The following is a 23,381-nucleotide window of genomic DNA, read 5'->3' on the forward strand; positions in this document are numbered from 1 at the left end:
ATCTGAATAAAGACAGATCCTTTGTAAACTCCACTGAATACCTACCTATTGATTGACATGGATCTACTAACTTGGCATTGTTTTTTATCTGATGATTTAGTTTATTTCAAATCAGTCAGACTATTATCCTCTAATTCTCTATCTCATATATCTATCTTTTCTAAAGGACCATGTAAGTAACCTTATTCATGACTTCTAGGAAGCATCCTATATTTTAAAGCTTAACACAAAAATTCAGTTCCCTTAATATTAGCTAATATTTCCATCATGCTTACCTAGGATAAAATCAGCACCCAAAAAAATTCATCACCAGAACACTCATCATCAGACTGTTTCAACTTTCCTACTCATACATCATCAGTAACCCCAATTTTTCTACCTCTCTGATTATACAACCAAGCTAGTTTTGCTTTTTCTTGCTCATTACATTTTATTTTTTATTTTCCAATGACTTTGCAAAAGCTATTTGCTGGGCATAAAAATGTACTCCTCCTATGCCTGCCTCTTAAAAACCCAAATTTCTTTCAAACTTTAGATGGAATGACACCTTCTCAATGAGAACTCTTGATCCCCTTGGCTGCTAAGTGATTCCTTGTTGCCTCAACAACAATAATTTTTCTCTATCTATCCCATTGTCTCCATTCACATCAATACTACCCAAAGTTTAGGCTTTTTTAATTTGTCATTCTCGCTATTGTAATAGACTCTCAATTAATCCATCTGCCTCTAGTCACTTTCCATACAGATGCCAAAGTATTTTTACTTAAAATAGATCTGAACATATGACTCCCTTGTTAATAAATTCCAGAATCTGCCTACTATGTCTGGAAACAAATACATAATTCTTTTTAAAGTCTTTTATTAAGCAGGTCTAACTTTTTCAGTTTTTTTAAAAAATATAGCTATTATTGATCAAAATCATTAATCAATCTATAAAAAATTATAAAATACCTATCATATGCCAAGTATTCTGCAAGGAACTGGGAAGAAAAAGTCAAAAAGAAAACAATTCCTATCCTTAAGTAGTTTATGTCCCTGGAGGGGAAACAATAGTATACACATAAGCAAATATAGCTTTTGTGGAGGGACCAAAAAGCTAGGGAGGTGAAGAAAGGGTCTCATGAAGCTCTCAGCTATAAGGCTCTTCTCCAAGAATTTTCCCCTGTATACATATATTTCTTGATTGATACAGAGCTAACTTCTTTTCTATTTATTGCCAAATAAGGTATAAAATAGAAAACAAAGATGTTTATAAGACTTAGTGAACCTGTTATCAAAGAAAACTAGCCAAAGAGTTCCAAAGGGAAACAGTGCAGAATAGTAGGAAGGACATTGGATCTGAAAGCAGAGTTTGGTGTTCAAATCCCTTCTTTGATGTGCCCTTAGGCAAATCACTTAAATTCTGATTCTCCCTTTTATCATCTGTTAAATAAGGGAGTTCAATCTTTACATTTTAGAAGTTCACACATTAAAATTTTCTACCTTATTCAAAACATAGTAGCTGCTGATTACTGACTCAAATGTCTTTCTCCTTTCTTAAAGAATTCAACATTTCACCATTTTCCTTTCCTCCCCATCTCCTGGTCTTAACTTATATACAAGGAAAATTAAACATTCACAGTAATGCTCTCTCCAGTTCTAACCTCCCAAATACCAAATACTCAATCACTTTAAATACATGACCTACTTCTTCATTCCACTTCAGCCACTAATAGCAATTTGAACTGTGTGCACCCCCCCACAATCACACACACACACACACACACACACACACACACACACACACACACATATATATATATATATATATATATATAAAATCTGCATTTATTGCAGAAGTGTGCTATAATCAACTTATTGTGGCTCTCAAGCTTATAATTAAATATCCAGTGTGAAAATATTTATACCTCAAAAATTGAGAAAATGTACAAATCAGTGTTTGAGCTATTGTTTTGGTGATTGCCTGGACTTAAAAAATTAATTCAGATTAAAATTTAAAATAGAGTGTGCATATACATTTTTTGGGGGGGGGTTGCAAGGCAAATGGGGTTAAGTGGCTTGCCCAAGGCCACACAGCCAGGTAATTATTAAGTGTCTGAGAGCAGATTTGAACCCAGGTACTCCTGACTCCAGGGCTGGTGCTTTATCCACTACGCCACCTAGCCACCCCTGTGCATATACATTTTTGAGAAGATATTGTTCAGTCTCCAATAGCACTCTTATTTTTCTTTCAAATTAATCTTATGTGCATTCACACATATATACACATATATGCATATGTGGATGCATGTAGTACATATATTCAGTTATAAAAACACAAAGATAATTTTATATAGTATGTTGTATGTTTAGGGATATACCTTATACAATATGACATGCATATATACACACATGAATACACACAGATGTGTGTAAATATACATATATAGTGTTCCAAAGCAGAACTAAGATGTCTGGGACACCCCTATACATGTGCATTTGTTTTCTTCCCAATTAAAATTTTTTATATTTTGTGAAGTGTTTAAATTCTTTGAATTTGCATCCTTCAAACTTATAGTGATTGTACATAGTAGACACTTAATAAATACATGTTGATAGTTTCTTCGAACTAGATGGCCTTTGAAGTCTCTCATAGCTCTAGGTTTATGATCCTAAGAGGATTTATTCAAGAGAAGTTGTGTACACTATAAGAATCATTACATGAAGTCCAGAAATATTTTAAAGTCTCCCAAATGTTATCAAATCACACAAAGTGTTCAGTTTAACTGGGTGTTTTTGTGAAAAAAAAGAGTTAAGGTGTGAAAGAAGGAATCTAGAAGATGAAGAATGCCAGGTCTTCAAATATCCAAAGTCCAGGCTCTGATTTCAAGTCATAAAGACAATTCATAAAATTTCTCCTTTGATACAGTCATTTTGAACTTCAGATTTTTGAAAATAAACTGGCCTAGAATTGATGGAATAAAGGAAATTACATTCATTACATTCAGAAAATTGTGCAGAATTATTTTCTGTCAAGTCTTCCTAAAATAAAAACTGACCTATTGATCATGAAATATCACCACTGTCAAAAGTTGATGATATTTCTTCTTCATTTTCAAAGAAGATCATAACATGACATCATGTGATTTGGATCTGTGTGAAGGGGTTGCTTCACTAACTCAGAGAAATCTGGGTCCTGTGGCCAGATATGAATCAGGTTCACTGGAGATGGATGTGAGGCAACCAGTGTTAAATGACTTGTCTAAAGTTACACAGTTATTAAGTGAAAAGTATCTGAGACCACATTTGAACTCACAACCTCCTTACTTCAGGGCCAGTTCTCTACCCACTTGGTCATCTAGTTGCCAAAAGCTAATTGATTCATGATAGAAGTGAACTGACTGAAACATGTTACTAAGAAAGAATTGGGAAACAATGGAAATAAAAGATATCATACCAAAGAGATGAATACTTCAAAAAGAATTCTGCTATTCATTTTGAGAATATGACATATTGGAGTCTGTATGTATACCAATGCTACCCATACAATACCAAGAAATTGAAAGGAAGATAAGCCAATACATAGGGTGAATACTCTAATTCTCGTAATCCAATCTCTGGTGGCCTAGGTTTGTTATTAGAACAAAATTATACACATGTACACCATTCAATAGTTAATATAAGTTTTACTTAGGCAAAGGAGAAGAATATTCAATGAGGACAGAAATTGAAAACTCCTTGAAGGTAAATCTATCATATTCACCAATCAAGCATCCATCCCCTCCTGTTCATCATGTATGCTTTGTACTCAAGCAATGAGAAAGTGATGTCAGTCTTTGTCACCTAAACCAACCAAGTCTCAAGGAATACCTCAATATCTTTGAGGGGAAAACAAACAAACTAGACCAACCTGCATGAACAGGGATTAGGCTATTGTGCCTACCACATCTATGGAGGATATTTGGAAGGACAAGAACAGAAATCTTTCAGACTGAGGTGGTGTGGATGGAATATGACTTGAAAATGTTAAAATAGAGTACTAATAATGATGAGATCACATATTCACTAAAATATTGATCAGTGCACAGCCAATTTTAAGGGGCGGCTAGGTGGCGTAGTGGGTAAAACACCGGCCCTGGAGTCAGGAGTACCTGGGTTCAAATCCGGTCTCAGACACTCAATAATTACCTAGCTGTGTGGCCTTGGGCAAGCCACTTAACCCCATTTGCCTTGCAAAAACCTTAAAAAAACAAATTTTAAAAGTATATATAATACAAACTATTTTCATGAAAAATAACATCTACCATAGAAGTAATTGTTTAGAACATTATAAATAATGGAATCAATGAAAAAGATTTTTTTTATATCTTAAGCAGTATGGATTTTAGAAGTAGAATGTCATATATAATTTTGTCCATAAATACAAAAATATATGTGAAACATTTGTAATTATTTCATTTGGGATAATTTTACTTTTTTTGAACACTGAAAGGTATGACAATAAAGCTATCTCATTCTATCCTCATAATTATTCTACATAGAGTTTCTAAAAGTAGAATCTTTAAGAGCTGAAAACTTGTATTCTTTCCAGGACAAGAAATGATTATCAACTTCTGTCATACAACTTTCCCTGGGGATCAGATATCAAAGGAGCTGTACTTGTAAGGGACATTTTGATGGCTTAATAGATTTCTTTTATTGGTCCACATTTTTATCAGTCCTTTTTATATGAGTTTATAAAAAATGATAATAAAGATACATAAAATTCTTAGAAAAAGAGTGAGTCATTTATTCAAGTGTTTTCTTTTAGGTTTTGTTTCTTCAAGGCTTTGACAAGTACAACTATAAATCTAGAATCATACATTTATAATTTTTAATAGCTTACATTTATAGTTTCTTCAATGTCTAATCTGGATTTTTTTTCAGCTAACGGTGATAAAGGATATTGATATGTTTTGCTACATACATGTGTTGCTAAATCAACTACTTTTTCCAAACTGACCAGTCATTTCCTTCTTTACCTTTAAATAAGGGAGTTGTATCTCTACATTTTAGAAGTTCATGCAATTAAAATCTTCTACCTCATTCAGAACATAGAGGCTGTTGTTATGTTGATATTGAATGGAAACAGTAATATTTTGTCTCATAAGAATCCTTTCCTATGTACTTTGTTTTCCTTTTTTCTCAGTAGGGACTATCAAGTTAAAAGCTTGTTTTTAGGGCAGGAGAAACTCATTCTAAGGGATGAGAAGTATTTTCTTAGATACATTTTTAGGGTAATGTGTAGGTATATACCAGCTTCTGGGTAGCCAATAGTATAGTTACAGAAATTCTTAGGACTTCTCAGAACTATGAATACCATCAGCTCAAGTAAAACCTTTCGGTACTATGATGGAGATACAAAAATGTGATTAGGTTCTAGGTGAGATAGCACAAACATAGATGTAGAAAACAGAGTTGACCCTACAGAGTCTGAAAAATATAATGCCCCCAGGAGATAGGTGACTTGGCAACAAGTAACAGAAAATGTACTAATGGAGAGAGCAAGTCATCATAGAATGGAAAGAAATGAGGGAGAGAGGTTTTTAGACAAACAATTATACAAAATATGATCTATGAGCTTCATGTTAGTAGCCTAGAGCAAAGTAACTCAATCATATTCACAATTTCTCTAAATTATTCCCCAACATAGGATAATAATGGGCTTATAAAACACAGACACACACACACACACAAACACACACACACACAAATACCACTTCCTAAATTAGGACCACTAACATTTGTCTTCTTTATCACTTAGGATAAATTCCCTATATCTCATTTTCCTCATCTATAAATTAAAAGGTTTGAACTAAATAGGATTTAATTCCAAGTTCACTCTCAGGTGATTTTAGGATTTACAAATCTCATTTGGTTCCTTTCTTAGTTTATCCAAGTTCTCCAGCTAAAGCAATCCTCACTGAGTCCCTAAAAGATCCATTAGTTCCCAGTTGGTTTTCTTTAATTATATTTTCAGAGGTCACAGAAAGCATTGGGAGAAAAGAGAGGAAAGAGGAAGTAAAGAGACTATTTGGCTGCCTCACTGCTAAGCAAACAAACAGGAGATACCCAAAGCCTTTGTGAAGTGTCCCCCACACTTTATGTCCCTGATTGTGCTCACCTAAGTAATTGCCATCCAATATTTCTTTCAATTTGCTCCACTGTTGCATATATTGATATAATGTTCTTTCTGTACTTTTTGTTTTCTGCATTCAAGTAGGTCAGTGTGATATAGTCAGAGATCCTGTGTCCAATTCTTGCTCAGATGAGGGACCTATAGCAATGTTACTTCTCCCCTATAAATTAAAGGAAAATGAGCTTATTAACTGTTTAACAATGTGCCAAACATTTTGCTAATACAATGGAGACACATGCAAATTTAAAGAAGGTTTTTGACCTCAAGAAGCTTGCTTTATAATTTCTGAGAAAACACAAATCTGAGAGTTGGCTGAGCAGGGAGGGAGCACTTTGGTCCAATAAGTTTTAGAAAAGATGATTAGAGAACTGTGAGGGGAATGTTTGTCTCCCTCTCCTTCCCCCACTTTGTTTCTCTCTCTCTCTCTCTCTCTCTCTCTCTCTCTCTCTCTCTCTCTCACACACACACACACACACACACACACACACACACACACACACACTCAAACACAAAATGTCCAAGACATCTCGAAGTTTAAAAATCTAACCTATATTACTAACATTTTCTTCAAATCTTTTCTAAGTCTATACCATTAGCATAACAATAGTTCATGTCCAGATTTATAACATTTTCAATTTTGGAGGTATCAATGCTCACAATGAAAATGTAACAGTTAGGGGCAGCTAGGTGGTGCAGTGAATAAAGCACCGGCCCTGGAGTCAGGAGTAGCTGGGTTCAAATCAGATCGCAAACACTTAATAATTACCTAGCTGTGTGGCCTTGGGCAAGCCACTTAACACCATTTGACTTGCAAAACAAATCTAAAAAAAAAAACCTAAAAAAAAAAGAAAATGTAACAATTAGATCTCCCTAGTTGGTATAAACTGGCTCCAGCATATAACTGGTAGAATATAATTTTCCTCATTTGGAAATGTGGGGAAAGGAAGAACTAAGTAATAACTGTGCTTCATTCCAGGTGTAAAGGACTAAATCTATGACAGTGTGGCTTGAATTAAATTGTAAACTCCTCCTAGTCGGGTACTGTTCAAGTAGGGCTTTTAGTTAAGTTTGTTTTTCCTGTTGCAATGCTTCATATGGAACTTTGGACCATTACAAGCTTACAGTATTGGTGATTTTGTAGCTCAGTCATTTCAATTGTTTCTGACTCTTCACAATCCCATTTAGAGTTTTCTCGTCAAAGATACTCTAGTGATTTTCCATTTCCTTCTGCAGTTTGTTTTACAAATGAGGAAACTGAGACAAGCAATGAAATGAATTGCCCAGGTTCACAAGAGCTAGTAAGTATCTGAGGTCAAATTTGATCTCAGGTCTTCCTGAATCAGACCTGATTCTCTACCATCCTAACTCCCCACAATTGGTGACAGTGTTCTGAAGTTTGGTTTAAATTTGTGTTCTTCTGTTGAGAATGGAATTGACATTTCTATTTAAGCAATAGGGCTACATTGCTGCTACCTTTAAATATTTTTTATTAACATTTTTTCCAACTGTTTTATAAAAAGTAGATATAATTACTTGGACAAATATCTTTGGATTGATTGCCATTAATTTGAACTTAAAAGAGTTAAATGTGTATTTGTCAATTTATATGTAATTCATTTTAAAAAATTCAAACTGAACGATCATCTTTCTTTCTGGTACCATGATCTTTTGTATCATATAACCTGAAATAAAACAATGACAAAAATGCTTTTAAAAAAAAATGAACCCTCCTATTAAATATAAAGTAGTATTCTTCAAAAACATTACCATTGTTTCTCCTTTAAAATGGCCTCCTAGAGATGGAATTCTTAGACATTCTTTGCACCCAATCTATAAATAATCCTAATTGGTGCTCTTAGCATTAACAATAGAAGCCACCTGTGCTAAATGCTCTGACATTTTTCAGCAACCCAACAAGTTTCTATCGTACAGTCTGAAATAGCATATACTATTATAATCATCTCACTATAGACACTCAGAGAGCACACAATTCACTAGCAAGAATAAAGTAAAAAGGGAGAAAAAAACACATCTGCTAAGTTAGTTTTGAAACCATTTGGGGAGAAAAACATTGAAAAGCTAACACATTCTCATTAGACGAGACACTCATTACCAATTTTGTCTGCAAATCACAGTTGAAAATGTTACATATGTGCAGCTATTATTAAGCACAATAAATGCAGATTGGATATTCATTATCAAAGAGATCCTCAATATCCTTTCTGAGTTTATTGAAATGAATAATTACAATCTAAATTATCCTTGATTTGCCTCTCAGTCCACAAATTACCAACTAAAAGAGACAGACAACTATTAAGAGTATTCAGAGTTGAGCAATACTTTTCAGTTTTTTTAGTTATAGTTTCAGATAAATAATATTAATTAATTAGTCCAAATTTCCTAGATGTGTATACAATAATCATTTCAATTAAAAAAATGACTAACATTACTGAGAAACAAACAATTTCAGAAAATATTGCATGTTTCCTGCTGTAACTGTTAATTAGAAGCTGCTTTTTCATTTAAATACCCAATAAGCATGCTTTTTTATGTTTAAATTTGAATGAATAATATTCTAATAGCTCTTTATTACTCTCTTCATTTTCCACATTAAAAAAATAGTTTTCTGTTACCTGAAATTTTCTTGTAATTTAGGCAATTCGTTACCAAATAAATGTTGGCCAATATTTGCCTGGTAATATCTTCTTCTTCCATCTTACTCTATTTTATCTTCAGTTGTCTTAACATCTGTGGAATATAGTGAATAGGTTTTTTCTTTTCTTTTATATCCACCTATTTAAACATCCCAGTGGGAATTAATTAATGACTCACTTTTCATCAAACAAAAATGCCATACCAATTTCTTCTCATCAAAATGTTTCCAATTTATTTTGAAAGAAGCCATTTTAAAACTGAAAATAACTACCATGTTCTTTCCAAAAAATTAGAAATTGGACAGCTTTTTTTCTCCACTTACCAATCACCTAACTGTTGGATATTCTTAATACATGCTGTTCTATTCAGTTGGTATACCCAGATCTAGGTTTTTCTATAGGAAATGTCCTTTTCAAAAGACTATTGAAAGAGTCACTTGGACAGAGAAGACTAGAAAGGTTAAAAAAAAGTCTAATTTTGCATCTTTGTAGCTGTGAAGCTACAGAAATACACAGAAATACACACACACATACACACAATGCTTAAGTTGTAGGAAAGCATGAATAAGAGGGAAGAAGACAACCAAATAAATCATATTAAATGATCTTTACTTTTACTGATACTTGACCCATGTCTTGGTGCATTGAAACATCTGTTTAGTCAATCCATGTTTAAATGTGCTACTCAAATTCAGACATCTAAACTGATTACTTTTTTTAAACCATAACCTCTATGACAATATAAAAAGAATCCTTGGGAAAAGTATAGATATCAAAATGTTAGATTAATTCACTTGGGAGATGGTATAGCCCAGTAATAGAGTAATGTATTTGAAAAACAGAGCACCTGACCTACTATGCTATTTAATCCATGTGTGATCTTGGGGAAAGTTATTTATATTCTTGGGATCTAAGTTTCTTTATTTGTAAAATTAGATAGCCAAATTATATGATTCATGAGAGCCATGATTCAAAAATATTTATTATTCAGGTAGAAATAGTAGTAAAACCTTGATGTGAATAATGCAAAATTCACAAATGTAAAGTAGCAGCGTCGATCAATGTTTTTTATTTAATGCTTTGTTAAAGTTTGCCCAATATTGCTTAACTAGTGTATGAGACATTTTCTATTGCCTGTATCATAAACAAAACTATTTTTAATTCATAAATCATAGAATCACAGACTTTAGAGATGGAAGGGACTAGCTCTCAAGACTAAACCCCTCATTTTCCAGTGACAAGACTTGGAGGAATTGGGTGAATTATTAAGTCAGTAAGTTTGTGAGATAGATTCAAATCTAAATCTTCCAGACTATAAATTCAAAACTCTATATGCTACCAGATTAAACTGTAATTGGGTAAATTAAAAAATGATATTATATATAATATTAATAAGTAGTTGTCTAAATCAACATCCAAATATTTATATATAGCTTTAGTGGTTTGAGTTTGACTTTACTGCATTACCCCATACTATCTTTTCACTTGTAAAATTTGAATACTATAAAACATCTTAGAAATAGGAACTAGACTAGACCTGTGATTTCACTGTTATAGAATAAGGAAACCCCTCTAAGAGAATGGACTAGGTCTCAAGGCAGTAAAATTTTAGACTATTTCTCTCAGTCACCCATTGAGGATGAAACAGAGGCAGGACCATAGCGCAGATTTTCCTAATTACGCCAAGGCTTACTCTATTCCCTCCACAACAAAGTTTTTTTCTGTTGTAATGTACTGGAAATATATGAAATTATATTTTGTTCTAAATCAATTGATAGTGTCAGAATAAAATATGATTTTCTTATGCCACTAACATAAAATTAGCATCTATTAGATTCATCAAGAATCTAATTGAGAATAAGGTGATGTAATTTTATTACGTGGAAAAGTGGCACATTTTGAGATAATACACACACACACACACACACACACACACACACACATATATACACACAAATACACACAAAAAATAGCTTTAAAGATGAAAACGTATTATACACCAAGAAGTGGGATAAATAGCATATCAATTGTTTTGTTGTTGTTGTTCAGTCATTTCAGTTGTGTCCAAATCTGTGTGACCCCATTTGGAATTTTCCTGGCATCAAAGCCAAGGTCAAAGAATGACAGTCATGGAGAACTGCCAGGGTTTAAAAAAATCTAACTGCTTAACTCTTGTTACTTTAGTTATAAGCCCACCTATCCATTTAGCAATCCCAGAACACAGGTTACCACTGGCAAAAATGTGCTTTATGGGGGTACCATTGTACAGGTATAAAGACATTTATTTTCTATGGAACAGTGTGATTGAAAAGGAAAAAGAAGTGATCAGAAAAGGAAAGCAGGAGTAGAGAGGGAAAAGTGAAAGGAAAATAATCACCCACAAAAAGTCTGACAAGTATTGACCCCTAGTAGAAAGTAGTAGACAATACCGAATTAGGCAATGCAAAGACAGAGAGAATTCAGAAAATCTCCTTTTGTAAAAAAAAAAATTATTTTCATCCATATGCACATGTATAAATTTAATTTACAAAATTTCCCTCCACACTCCCTTCCCACCTCCTCCCCTCAGCACAGTCAGGTTAGCACTTTATATTATATTTTGATAAACATATTTACAGATTAGTAATTTTCAGTGTGAGGAATTATTATAAAGGGAAAGCTACAGAAGAGATAAATTTTATAAAGTGTTCATCAGATTCTGAAGCACTGAATTTTTTGTGTGTTCCTGTTTGCATGTCTGTGTGTGTTTGTGTGTGTGTGTGTGTGTGTGTGTTTTGCTTTGTTTTTCTTCTTCTGAATGGGAGAATCTCCTTTCAAGGTCTTTATAATCAAGAAGAGTTTAAAATTGCTGAATAAAAATCTAAATCTGAGCAATATTGCAGCAGTGATAGGATAATTAATTAAAACTCAGATGAGCTATTAAAGATCATCTAGTCCAATGCTTTCATTCTCTAGGTGTGAAATCTAAAAGTCAGAAAATTAAAGTGATTTGACCAAGGTCATCATGTAGTAAACACCAGAACTACATACTTCAAAACCAGTGCATTCTCTATGTACATAATTATTTACATGTAGTCTCTCCTATGATAAACTTGAGGTCAGGGACATTGTTGTGCCTTTCATTTTATTAGGGTATTACCATTAGCACAAGGTAAACATATAATAATTGTTGAATGATTGTCTGACCACTATTTATTTCCATCACACTACATTGCTATGATCTACATATAATTGATCATAGTAGCCTTAAAGAAGTCTGATCCTAGTTTTGGCATGGTATTAAAAAAAAAAAGGAGTAGTTTTGAGAACTAGAAATAGAGAAAGGAGGGAAATGAGTTAAAGTGGGTTGACAGCTGGGTTTAAAGACAATAACTTTACAATAGAAAAGGGGGGAAATTGGGGAAATGGTTAAAATTTGGTATAATCAAAAGGGAGAAAAACCTAGAGTTGCACTCATCCCCCATTAGATTCCTATTTGAAAATTATGATCTGGGGGCAGCTAGGTGGCGCAGTGGATAGAGCACTGGCCCTGGAGTCAGGAGTACCTGAGTTCAAATCCGGCCTCAGACACTTAATAATTACCTAACTGTGAGCCCTTGGGCAAGCCACTTAACCCCATTGCCTTGCAAAAACTAAAAAAAAAAAATTATAATCAGTAAGCAACATAGCAATTATATCATACCACATCTAGTATATAAGCATACAAAGATCTTGAAACCTTATTTTCTGAATTCATGTTAACTACTCTATCCAGGAATAATATTTATATATGATAAATGCACATATTGATGTGAATATGTTTATAAATATATAGCTGTCCATATATAAATATATACTTTTCCCATTATATTACTGGATAAATCTACATATACAATTTCTGGCAATTTTTTCTTATTCTGAATTTGGAGTAACTGGCCCTTCATTAGTATTTATGTCAAAAATTTTTTATACAAATTGATCTTTCACTCTTTTTCATGAGACTTTTCTTTAATTTCTTAATCAATGTGGAATTGTCTGTCTTCAAATGATGTTCTATTATGTAAATATGGAAATCTCTGGCCTCACTTTTATCAGTTAGAAACTTTCAAATAGTTTGAAGTTTATCTGCTCATCTAATTTATAGGTTCGATATTAAATGAAGACAGATCTGTATTGATGATTTATGAATAATATAAATCAATCTTTCTTTTCTGTTCAGCCAATCCTCTTTCCTCCTTACACCAGTTATCAAACTAGATTTTGTTTTATCTGATTGTGTTAATATTAGCTGAAAAAGTTATTTGTCCAAGGTAACCTGGGCAATTTGTTTGTGAACTGATGCTTTTGAATGAACAGGGCATCATGCTTTGTGTCACTAGCTTTACTTATAGCTGACTGGGATGGATAATTAAAAGAACACTTTTTAAAATGAATTGATCAGATATTTTTACTAACTTGATTTTTCTTAAAATTTTATAAATATGAGAAATAAAATCTTTATTATTTTGTTTAATGTTTTTGAAATAGAAGATTTCATGAGGTTATTCCTTACAGGTAATAGCAATATCTAACACTGGAATAGTGAAATTTTTTACTAAAGTTTCCCTAACATTAACATATATTCTAATTTGAAAGGAAAATAAGTAATTAAGATTCACACTAATAGAATCAAATTCTTAATCATATTAATAGGTATTTAATAATACCTTGCCAAGGTCACACAATGCCTGAATAAAAGAAGAAAAAAATTCAGTCAACTAATTATGAACACATCTACTCTTATCAAACTTTAAAATAATTTCTAAATGTAAAACACCATGTTTACTATCAGATAATAAATCTCAAATTCATTTACTCTACACCCTGTCTTTCCATGTTTTTTTCTCTTTTCTTTTGGTATAAATTGGAATTTATGACTCCTTCAGTATTAACTGAGCACCTAAAACTGTAAATTATATTTACGTAGCAATCTGCAATTATAAATCATTTCATCATCTTATTCATTATTGTTTTTGCTGATATTTAGTCATTTTTCAGTCATGTCTCTTTGTGACAACTTTTGAAGTTTTCTTGGCAGATTCAGGAGTGGTCTGCCATTGCCTTCTCCAGCTCATTTTACACATAAGGAAACTGAGGCAAGCAAGGTTAAGTGATTTGCCCAGTCACACAGTAAATGAATGAGTTCAGGTTTGAATTCAGCAAGAGGAGTCTTTCTGACTCCAGGTCTGATACTCTATTCACTTGACCACCTAACTGCCTTGCCTTATTTATTCCTCATAATAATTCTGGGATAGAAATATTACAAGAATAATTCCCATAATGAAGAAAATGGCACATCATTCTAGTATTGTTGCTTAGAAAATCTCAGATGAGGTCATAAAGAGTCAAATGCAACTAAAAAAGGATTAAACAACAAAAAATAGATGAAGAAATGGTCACCATGATGTTCCTTGGGTAATTCAGTCAAGCAGTCCACTAATATTGCACTGTGATAAATTCTGGAGAATCACAAAAAATAGGGAAAAATAGTATAATCAAGTATTAAACCCAGGTCTTTCTGAAATCAAGTCCATTACAATTTTCATTAACAAGCCCTCTGAGTAATATATAAGACATACATAACATTGGCCCTGCCCTTAAAAGTTAAGACAAATTGAGAAACAGACTGCATTATGCTGACTACAGAAACAATATGATCAACATATCCAGATAAGTGAATGAATAAAAAAATCATATGGTCATCCAAATTTCTATTCACATCACAAAGCATGATACAATTTCACAAAACCTGATCTACCCTGTTCCTCCTCTTAACCACTCAAACATTGATAGGCTAAAAGGAAACAAACATTTCCCTATCTGAATTTTAAAAAAAACACTCAAATTTTTATTTACCTGATTTCAAAGAAGAATAGGAACAAAAAGTAGCTAAATATTAAATTATTTAAACTTAGCAAATATTCATGAAGATTTCTTCAAGTTGTAGCATTTTGGAAATCATTCACATGGATATTTATTTGATTATATATGGAAGAATATTGTGTAAAAATCGCTACTCAAAAATTCAAAAAACTAATTCATCTTTGTATGTTTCAATTTCAAAAAAAGTTACATTCATTCCAAGAACTCTGTTCCATTTTTTATAATTTTTTCTTTAAAATGTTGATTATAATATAGATGATGATTCAGAAAATCATTAAGAAATGTGGCATTTATGGAGGGCAATAAAGAATTAGTAATTATAACTTTGAATGTGAATGGGAAGAACTCTCCCTTCAAACGTAAGCAAACAGCAGAGTGGATTAAAAAACTAGAATCCTACAATATGCTGCTTACAAGAAACTCATTTGAAGTAGAGTGATACATATAGAGTAAAGGTAAAAGGTTGTAGCAAAATATATTTTGCTTCAGCTGAAGTGAAAAAAGCAGGGGTAGCAATTCTTATCTCAGACAAATGACCTGCAAAAAATTGATAGCATTAAAAGAGATAAGGAAGGAAACTAGATCATCCTAAAAGACATAGACAATAAAGTGATTTCAATACTGAATATATGTGTGTGTGTGTGTGTGTGTGTGTGTATGTATGCACCCAATGGGATAGCATCCAGATTCTTAGAGGAGAAGCTGAAAGAACTACAGGAAGACATAGACAGCAAAACTCTATTAGTGGGAGACCTCAACCTCCCTCTTTCAAATCTAGATAAATCAAATCAGAAAATAAACAAGAAAGAAGTTAAGGAGGTAAATAGATTGTTAGAAAAACTAGATATGGTAGACTTATGGAGGAAACTGAATGGGGATAGAAAGGAATATATCTTTTTCTCTGCAGTACATGGCGCTTATACAAAAATTGACCATGTACTAGGACATAAAAACTTAATGATCAACTGCAAAAAAGGCAAAAATAATGATTACATCTTTCTCAGATCTTAATGCAGTAAAAATTATATACAATATTGGGCCAGGGAGATATAGACCCAGAACCAATTGGAAATTGAATAACCTCATTTTAAAGAATGAGTGGATCAAAAAATTGTCAAATTGTCAAAAAAATTAATCATTTTATCCTAGATAATGATAATAATGAAACAACATACCAATACCTATGGGATTCACTCAAAGCAGCTGTCATGCTTAAATGAATAAATTAGAGAAAGAGGAAATCAATGAACAAAATATGCAGTTAAAAAATTAGAGAAAGAACAAATTAAAAATCCCCAATTAAATAATACCAAATTAGAATTTCTAAAAATTAAAGGAGAAATTAATAAAATTTAAAGCAAAAAAAAACCTGTCAAATAAATAAAACCAAGAGTTGGTTTTATGAAAAAAACAATAAAATTGATAAATGGTCAGTTAGATTAAAAAAAAGAAAGAAGAAAACCAAATTGCTAGTATCATAAATGAAAAAAGTGAACTCACCACCAGTGAGGAGGAAATTAAAATAGTAATTTGGAATTACTTTGTCCAACTCTATGCCAATAAATTTGACAATGTAAGTGAAATGGATGAATATTTACAAAAATGTAAGTTGCCCAGGTTAAAGAGGAGATTAAATACCTAAACAACCCTATCTCAGAAAAAGAAATTCAATAAATTATCATTGAACTCCATAGGAAAAAGTCTCCAGGGCCTGATGAATTCACAAGTGAATTCTACCAAACATTTAAGGAACAATTGGTTTCAATTCCATATAAACTCTTTGGAAAAATAGGGGAAGATGAAACTCTGCCTAAATACTTCTATGAACCCAATATGGTACTGACACCTAAACCAGGAAGAGTTAAAACTGAGAAAGAAAATTATAGACCTATCTCCCTGATGAATATAGATGCAAAAATCTTAAATAAAATCTTACAAAATGATTGATTACGAGTTATCACTGGGATATACAGTATGATCAAGTGGGATTTATCCCAAGAATGCAGGGTTGGTTCAATATTAGGAAAACTGTTATTATAATCAATTATATCAACAACAAAACTATAAGAAATTATATGATCATATCAATTGATGCTCAAAAAGTTTTTGAAAAAATGCAACACCCATTCTTACTAAAAACACTAGAGAGTGTAGGAATAAAAAGACTGTTCCTTAGAATAATAAGCAGTATCTATCTGAAACCATCAACAAGCATTATATTCAATGGGGAAAGGATAGAGGCATTCCCAATAAGATCAGGGGTGAAACAAGGATGCCCATTATCACCACTGCTATTCAATATCGTATTAGAAATGTTAGCTTCAACAATTAGAGAAGAAAAAGAAATAGAAGGAATTAGAACTGGGAAAGAAGAGACAAAACTCTCACTCTTTGCAGAGGAGAATTCCAGGAAATTATCCAAAATACTACTGGAAACAATTAGCAATTTTAGCAAACTTGCAGGATATAAAATAAACCCTCATAAATCTTCAACTTTTCTATATATGACTAGCAAGATACAGCAGGAAGAGCTAGAAAGAGAAATCCCATTCAAAGTAACCTCAGACAATGTAAAATGCCTGTGAGTCTGTTTGCCAAGGCAGACTCAGAAACTTTTTGAAAACAATTATAAAAAAACTTCTCACACAAATTAAATCAGATTTAAATAACTGGGCAAACATCAACTACTCATGAATAGGTAGAGCTAATATAATAAAAATGGTGATTCTACCAAAACTAAACTACCTGTTTAGTGCCCTACCAATCAAAATTACAAAACTGTATTTCAATGATTTAGAAAAACTTGTAAGTAAATTCATATGGAGAAATAAAAAGTCAAGAATTTCCAGGGATTTAATGAAAAAAAAGTACAAAAGAAGGGGACGTAGACCTACCCAATCTAAAATTATATTATAAAGCATCAGTCATCAAAACTGTCTGGTATTGACTTAGAAATAGAGTGGTGGATCAGTAGAATAGGCTAGTTGCAATAGCAAGAAACAATTATAATAATCTGCTGTTTGATAAACCCAAAGAGTCCAGCTATTGGGACAAAAACTCTCTTCTATAAAAACTGCTGGGAAAATTGGAAGTTAGTATGGAAGAAATTTATATTAGACCAACACCTCACACCCAATTCCAAGATAAGATCCAAATGGATACAGGATTTAGACATAAAAAACAATACTATAAGCAAATTAGAAGATCAAGGACTAGTTTACCTGTCAGATCTATGGAATGGGGAGCAGCTTATGACTAAGGAAAAGATAGAGAACATCACTAAAAACAAATTAGATGATTTCAATTACATTAAATTAAAAAGCTTTTGCCCAGATAAAACCACTGCATCCCAGATCAAAAGAAATGTAGTAAACTGGGAAACAATCTTTACAACTAATATTTCTGACAAAGGATTCGTTTCTTTTTTTTTTCTTTTTTAGGTTTTTGCAAGGCAATGGGGTTAAGTGGCTTGCCCAAGGCCACATAGCTAGGTAATTATTAAATGTCTGAGGCCAGATTTGACCCCAGGTACTCCTGACTGCAGGGCCGGTGCTCTCTCCATTGTGCCACCTAGCCACTCCCAAAAGACTCATTTCTAAAATATACAGAGAACTGAGTCATATTTTTTAAAAAAGACATTCCATGCTGAGTGAGATGAGCAGAACCAGAAAAACACTGTATACCCTAACAGCAACATGGCAGTGATGTTCAACCTTGAAGGACTTGCTCATTCCATCAGTGCAACAATTGCGAACCATTTTGGGCTGTCTGCAAAGGAGAGTACCGTCTGTATCCAGATAAGGAGCTGTTTAGTTTGAACAAAGTACAAGGGCTATTCCCTTTAATTTGGGGGAAAAAAAAGATTTCTTATTGTCTGATCTTGTTACCTCTGAGAATTCTGTTCTCTTTAAGGATATGATTTCTCTCTCATCACACCCAATTTGGATCAAGGTACAACATGGAAACAAAGTAAAGACTGACTGAGTGCTATCTGTGGGGTGGGGGTGGGGGGAGGGAAGCAAGATTGGGGGAAAATTGTAAAACTCAAATAATATCTTTAATAAAAATAAAAAAATAAATTAAAAAAGCCATTTCCCCAGTTGACAAATGGTCAAAGGATATGCAAAGGCAATTTACAGATGAGGAGATTAAAGCAATCCATAGCCATCCGAAAAATTGCTCTAAATCATTACTTATTACAGAAAAGGAAATTAAAGCATCTCTGAGGTACCACCTCACACCTCTCAGACTGGTCAATATGACCAGAAAGGACAATGATCAATGTTGGAAGGGATGTGGAAAATCTTGGACACTATTACATTATTGGTGGAACTGTGAACTCATCCATCCTTTCTGGAGAGAAATTTGGAACTATGCCCAAAGGGCAACAAAAATGTGCATACTCCTTTGATCCAGCAATACCACTACTGGGTCTATAACCTGAAGAGATAATGAAAAAGAGCCAAAACATCACTTGTACAAAAATATTCATAGAAGGCCTGTTTGTGGTGGCAAAGAATTGGAAATAAAGTAAATGTCCTTCAATTGGGGAATGGCTTAGGAAACTGTGCTATATGTATGTCATGGAACACTATTGTTCTATTAGAAACCAAGAGGGATGGGAATTCAGGGAAGCCTGAAGGGATTTGCATGAACTGATGCTGAGTGAGATGAGCAGAACCAGAAAAACACTGTACACCCTAACAGCAACATGGGGGTGATGATCAGTCTTGATGGACTTGATCATTCCATCAGTGCAACAACCAGGGACAATTTGGGGCTGTCTGCAATGGAGAATACCATCTGTATCCAGATAAAGAACCATGGAGTTTCAACAAAGTTCAAGGACTATTCCCTGCTATCTTATTGTCTGATCTTGTTATCTCTTATAATTTATGTTTCTTCCTTAAAGATGTGATTTCTCTCTCATCACACTCAATTTGGATCAATGTATAACATGTGAACAATGTAAAGACTGACAAATTGCTTTCTGTGGGGAGGTGGAGGAGGGAAGTAAGATTGGGGGGAAAATTGTAAAACTCAAAATAAATAAAATCTTCAATTAAAAAAAGAAATTTGGCATTTAATTTTGAATTTATATACTTATAACAACTAGTTATCTCAACCTGTAGAGAGCTCAAAGTAATACCCAGAAGCCAATTCATAATATGATTTCAGTTATTAGTGGTCAATTCTATTTGTTTCATTAAGAACTAGATTTTATGATGGTTAAGTACAAAGGGTATTTTGAATTGTACATCTTCTTGTGACATGGGAATAAATATGTCATAGCTCATTAGAAGCATGTATAAATTTCATTTCCTTGCCTTGGAATAAATTTGCTTAAAAGTTTATTGTTTTGGGCAGTTAGGTGGCACAGTGGATAGATTACCGGTTTTGGAGTCAGGAAGACCTGAGTTCAAATGCTGCCTCAGACACTTATTACCTAGCAATGTGACCTTGGGAAAATCACTTAACCCCATGCCTTGCAAACTCCTCTCCCTCCCAAAAAAGATTTTTTGTGCCATTATCATTATTAATGATAATATAAATATAATAAATCTCTGCTCTCCAGGCACCTCCTTCACTGCTTCAATCCCAACTGCTTTCATTACACTGAATAGCTTTTTTGTGTGTGTTTGTGTATGAGGCACAAACTCACACAGGGAGTAAGCATCAAATGTTTGAGGTTCACCTTGAACTCAGGTCCTCCTGACTCCAGGGTTGGTGCTGTATATACCATGCTATCTAGATGCCCCTGCATAGCTTCTTTTCTTCCCTTCTCTTCCCATTCCATCTCTAGAACCTCTAACTCACAATCTACGATTAATCCCAAATAATTTCTATTTACTACCCTATCACCCCATTTACCATCTTTGTAACTTTCCTGACCAAAATGACCCACTGGTTATTTCTCTCAATATATTAATTCACTCATTAGAAGATAAGGTTCTTGAGGACTTTTGAACCAACATCCTAGTTTTTAGGAGGATAAGTTACATGCTTAATAAAAAATCCTTTTTCCTTTCTTCATTCTTTGCTTTTTCTCACTTCTCCCCCTCTCCCTACCTCTTTAGATAGAGACTTTGAAAAGTCTTTAGAGGTCATCTTGTCCAATCATTCTTAAAAATTATGTAAAGATTGGCCCAGAGAGCTTAAGTAATTTGCCCAAGTTGTCACAAGAAGTAAGGGCAGTGATACAATTTAAACTCAAGTCTTTTGACTCCTAAACCCATACTCTTTTAGCAAGTTCATGCAATTGATGCTAAAGCTTGTTAACATTCTGTAAGAATACATTAATTAAAATATCAGCTCTAATGCACAAGTCATTCAGAAAATCAGTGATATTTAGACTGTCTACACATTCATTAATGGTTCAAGTGTTTTAGTTAAAATTAATTTTTGTGTTATATGGGAATTATTGAAAGTACAGAGCTTGGAATTATAGATAAAATTATAGAAATTGCACTAATTTTTCTGTAGTATGTAAAGCAAAAGAATGAGAATGGAAATTTTACCTTTGGGAGGTTGCCAAATACCATTAGAATTGATCTATTTTAATGCCTTTTTAATGAGATGTCAATAGGTAGAATTTTCTGACCTTACTCAGATTCTCAGGAACTAGCCCTTAAAAGTTCACATACAAGATTTCTATCTCTACTCAACAACTGTCTGCTTAGTTGAGTTTTGTATACTAGAGTACAGCTTATCTCATTCTTCTGGGCACAATTGTGAGGTTAGGGGGAAAGAAAGGTTGTCATCAAACTACCTTTCCATTTCAGGGGAAACCACTGAGCTAAGATAGTTCTGTCACCAACTCAGTTTAAATAAAAACTTAGTTCTAGAAAATAAAACATTTATCATTATGCATGAAAGAATGGAGGAACTGATATTCACCTCCCTCTCCGTCCTTCTCTCTCTCTCTCTCTCTCTCTCTCTCTCTCTCTCTCTCTCTCTCTCTCTCTCTTTCTCTCCCCCCACCTCTTTCTCCCCACCCCTCCCAATTACCACAAATCCACATCATATCATCTTTTCATTTTGTTTCTCTGGAGATTTTTATAGAGCTCTACAAGTTCTGATTCTCATATGCTATACTAAATAAAGTTCAATACCTAATACAGAGAAATATCAAGTAACTATCCCTAAATCAACAGGAACCTAGAAGTCTGGAATAAATCTCTTGGTACAAGTTAAAAAACCACACTTCCTCGTAATACTTATTTTTATGAAATTTCCAACAATATCATTTTATACTCAAATTGCATATATAATTATTTTTCAAATATCCTTCTGAGATCTAAAGTAATAGTTATTTAACTATTGATTTATAAAACCAATAAACACAATAATCCAAGAAAACTGTATTTCCATTTCATGACTTAAAGTGGTTATTTTGTTATTCTTCTGTTCCCTCACCCATGAAGGATTATTTAGTAGTTTTCTAGATGTCAAATTCTTTATTTGAAAACAAACAAAACAAACAAAAGATCAGTATTCTTATTAATAAAGGTATCTTCCTATTTAATTTGGGCATTGGAAAGAGACAACATAAAAGTCAAGGACAAAAGAATTACTTTATTTTGTAAAACTAAGATTCTTAAGAATGTTAAACACTTGTCTCCTTCCTTAACTATGAAATATTTGTCATAGAATCAGAGATTTTGAGAGTTGATAGATGTATCTCAATACTACTAGTACATCTAGTACTACTCATACATGAAAGAAATTCCCTCTAAAATATACCCTAGATGTGGTCATCTAGCCTGTACTTGAAGGCCTACAAATAAAGTGACAACAGAGCACTTAATGAAGTAGTCCATTTCCCTTTGTAATCAGGTAGAACCAGTATCAATAACTTCTTTTTTCTGCTCTCCTTTCAAACTCCCACAAATTCACATATCTATGATACTTTCATTTTAGCTGTCTAGAGCTCTTAAAGATTTCTACAAGTAGTGTTCTAAGTACTCTAATAAAGACACTGAGTTCATATTAAATGAAATAAGTGACCCTTTCAAAAACTGCTTTATTTCAGAGAATGCTACAATTACCCTGGATATTATAGCTCAAAATTGCCCTGTTTCTCATAACCAAGAAAAACCAAGAAAAACAACAATTTATCATCACAACTATTCTAGACTAGGAACTATGTAATTTTTTTCTCTGAAATGTATGATTTAGGATTTGCTTATAAATTTAACTTTCATTGGAAATAGATGCAGTCATATCAGGAAAGATATGATGCTACAACTAAAATATAGGCATAGATTTCTGATTCTCAGGTTATTTGCAGAAGAATTTTCTACTCTTTAGAATGAAAAAACTCAAGTTATATTTTCTTGGTAAATAATATCCAGATAACAAATTTAGTCAAAGGTTTATTTTTAATAATCTGGTTTAAGAAACCAGATGATGTGATGTACATTTTGTGGTCACAATAAACACATATTTTCCCCCTCCTTTTTGTAAGTTTCTCAATGATATCAAGATTCATGATCCCTAATGGGTATTATTCCTGATAGTTTCGGAACTTGAAATATGTATTATTCTGTTCATACCTTCAGTGCATCTGTTTGTCACTGAGTAGTCTACAGACTTATTTAAGCATTTTAAATATGCTGAAAAATGGGAAATGAACAAAGAATAACTGAAAAAAACAAATTATTGTGAAC

General features: G+C 33.0%; 1 long non-coding RNA gene across 7 annotated transcripts in view; it reads right to left on the bottom strand.

Annotated features, from left to right (window-relative positions):
* The window catches only part of LOC141491807 (uncharacterized), a 295,727-nt gene that overhangs the window by 80,372 nt on the left and 191,974 nt on the right, over positions 1–23,381 (bottom strand). For 5 of the 7 annotated variants that reach the window (XR_012469768.1, XR_012469765.1, XR_012469762.1 and 2 more), the window contains one exon: positions 6,143–6,317. This is a non-coding gene — a long non-coding RNA (uncharacterized LOC141491807). Of the gene's footprint in view, positions 1–6,142; positions 6,318–8,790; positions 8,906–23,381 lie in introns of all 7 variants that reach the window. The other 2 variants (XR_012469767.1, XR_012469764.1) reach the window with 1 other exon arrangement.

Source organism: Macrotis lagotis, chromosome 6, assembly GCF_037893015.1.
Source record: "Macrotis lagotis isolate mMagLag1 chromosome 6, bilby.v1.9.chrom.fasta, whole genome shotgun sequence".
Classification (NCBI taxonomy): Eukaryota; Metazoa; Chordata; class Mammalia; order Peramelemorphia; family Peramelidae; genus Macrotis; species Macrotis lagotis.